This window comes from Malania oleifera, chromosome 11, assembly GCF_029873635.1.
Source record: "Malania oleifera isolate guangnan ecotype guangnan chromosome 11, ASM2987363v1, whole genome shotgun sequence".
Lineage (NCBI taxonomy): Eukaryota > Viridiplantae > Streptophyta > Magnoliopsida > Santalales > Ximeniaceae > Malania > Malania oleifera.
The window spans coordinates 63,044,246-63,047,230 of record NC_080427.1 but is presented as its reverse complement, the minus strand read 5'-3'; positions in this window follow the sequence as shown (position 1 = coordinate 63,047,230).

The window sequence follows — 2,985 nt, the reverse complement described above, 5'->3', positions numbered from 1 at the left end:
ATGGTTGACCTTTTGTGGTGTGGTGTGGTGTTTTAAGATGTGGTGTCTCGTGTTCATGTAAGATGAAGAAAATATGGAATAAGAGTTGGTGTCTGCCCCCAAGGTTTGGCTCAAGTGGACGTGGGTGGATTGTAAGGTTTTCTGGTAATAGGAGGTCTTGTGTTTGATTCCATATGCAAGTCAATTTTTGATTTATCATTAGGTAGCTATGGGGCGGGTCATGTCCTCTTTTCGTCTAGTGTTGCTTGGGGGTTCGAAGAGCTTGTCAAGTTGGAATTTCTTGTGATTGAAAAAAGAAGAAGAGAAATTGGTGTGTTTTGTGGAGTGGAAATTCACACCAAAGAGAGGGAATTTATGAGGGGTTCACCTTGGGTTATTCCTCCTAAATAGTCTTTTCTCGACTTAAGCAAGGGTTTGTAGGGAGAGAAATGCTATCCTTTTTTGTTGTATTTTCTTCACATTTTAATATTAAACTCTTGCTAGATATCGCATGGATGTAAGCCTAGGGCCGAACCATGTAAATTTCTTGTGTGTTGCGGTTATTTATTTTTCTTTTATTTCTTCTATCACAGACATTTTCTTTTATTTCTTACAATTTATTTTATGTCTTTGCCAATTGCAGTGTGGGTGATCCTTGTGGCTTGTGTCTCTATTTAAAGGTATTCTTGTCCTTGTGCATGAGTTGCATATTTATGAGCTCCTCCATAACTCCTACAGTTTAGTGTTTATTTATGGAGTTTGTTGTGGATTAACAGCTCATTTGCCAAAATTAATTCATACAAATAATTTCATACTTTAGGGTGTTTTAACACGTGGTGATAAATGTACTTTTATTTCCCTTAATATAATTACGTATATTTAATGAAAAACATTGACACTTGAAATTCTTAGGATATTTCTCAGAGAAATTGCAAATTAATTCAAGAAAATAAATATTTTGGAGGAGTGACAAAAGAAACAAAGAGGAATCATTTGGCTTTGCACTGCGTTTGTTAGGAAAGAGGAAGGAAAAAGGGAATGAAAAGGTGAGTGGAAAATCCTGTTTTTCTTCATTTGGTAAATACAATAGTTTGAGTGTTTTTAGCTTAAAGGGTTGGGAGTAGGGACTTCCATGCTGGTCTCAGGTTTGTATTATTGAAAGGGTGGGAATTTTTAAACCTATAATGGTAGAATAGGAAGTCTTAGGGTCTGTTTAGTTGTGAGAGACAATTTTTATTTTCATTTTTAGTTTTTTTTTTCAAATAATTACAAAAAATTCCAGATTATGAATTTTTGTTTTCTAACATTTGTATAAAAAATTTGAAAAACAATAATAAGTTTTGGCACTATTCTCTCATGGAGAATACTTTTATTTTTCATTTTCAAAAATTTAAAATAATTACAAAAATACCATATTGTTTTTCAATTTTCTAAATTTGCGTAACAAAGTTGGAAAATATTTTTTTCTTATTTTCTTGATTTCTAATTTTTTAAATATGATTTTTGGAAATTTAAAAAAAAAATTATAATTTTCTATATTTTAATTATTTGGAAACTTAGAAATAAAAGAGTTAGCATTTTTTTTTAATTCTTTTAAAAAACTATAAATGAAAAATAAAACTATTGAAGGGTTTTCCAGCATAGCGAAGGCGACCTAATCTTTTAAAAGCCTAAGCCATTCATAGGTTATGCCTCACTTGTAAAACCACTAGGTCCATAGACCTTGAAAACAATGCAATAATTGAGTTTCAAAACATAATATTCCATGAAGATAAGTTTCTTATCACGTGGGGAAATTGCTGGGGCCTTGAAATGGATATTTTATCTTGTAGTTGCAGGTTGGAGATAAAAAGGACAACTGAATACTATAATTCAATATAGGAGAAGCGTGTTGAAATATGGCTCATTCTAGAAGCCTACAATTGCCATTGAAGTCTTCAATGGTGGGCTAATTTTTCAAAGGTAGGTGATTAGTGGTTGTAATAGTGGTTTTTCCTAATCTATATAAACCCATCACCTCCATTTGTATTCTCATCCCCAAAATTGCCTACTTCTCTCTTAGGCACATTCTCTCTTCTCTCTCTCATTTTGTAATATTTCTACAATAGAGAAATATTGATTGATAGTGTCCGAGGACGTAGGCACAATTAGCCGAACCTCGTTAATTCTGGTGTTCTTCCGTTTATCTATTCAGTAGTTAACTTTTGTCGGGTATAGTTGTAGTAATATATTGTGTTAATTACATGTCTAAGGAAAATTCTGTCTAGGAAAGAGGGATTTAAGCGGTCCGTTGTGACCCCCCACTTCCCTGGGAATTTACCTGGTGTAATTTTGCACAATTATTCACTCTCTATTTACCTGTACAATTGTAACTGTGGTAAAGTTAGGTGGAACAATCTCAAGTTTCACAACAATTGGTATCAGAGCCAAGGTTATTCTTAGTATGCTCTGTGGTTGCAGCTTAGTCTGATCTTCCACATCAGAAAAGTTTTCCTTGGGCTATTGGCATTCCGCATCGGCAGCTATTGAATAGCATTTATGGCAGAGATGGCAGATAGTGCAAAAGCATCCACATCAAACTCGTCTATTTTGGCAAGAACTACTGTGACAAATGCCAGATTTGCAGTGGAGATTTTTGACGGCACCGGTCATTTTGGTATGTGGCAAAGTGAGGTTCTAGACGCTCTCTTTCAGCAAGGTCTAGACATTGCCATTGAAGAAGAGAAACCAGAAGATATTGAGAAGAAAGAATGGGGGACCATCAATCGGTTAGCGTGTGGTACAATTCGATTGTGTCTTTCAAGAGAGCAGAAGTATGCATTCTGTAAGGAAACTTCTGCAAACAAGTTGTGGAAGGCACTGGAGGAGAAGTTTTGAAGAAAAGCTCTCAGAACAAACTCCATATGAAGAAGAGACTATTTCGCTTTACCTATGTCTCGGGTACCACTATGAATGATCATATCACCAACTTTAATAGGTTGGTTACTGATCTAGTTAATCTGGATG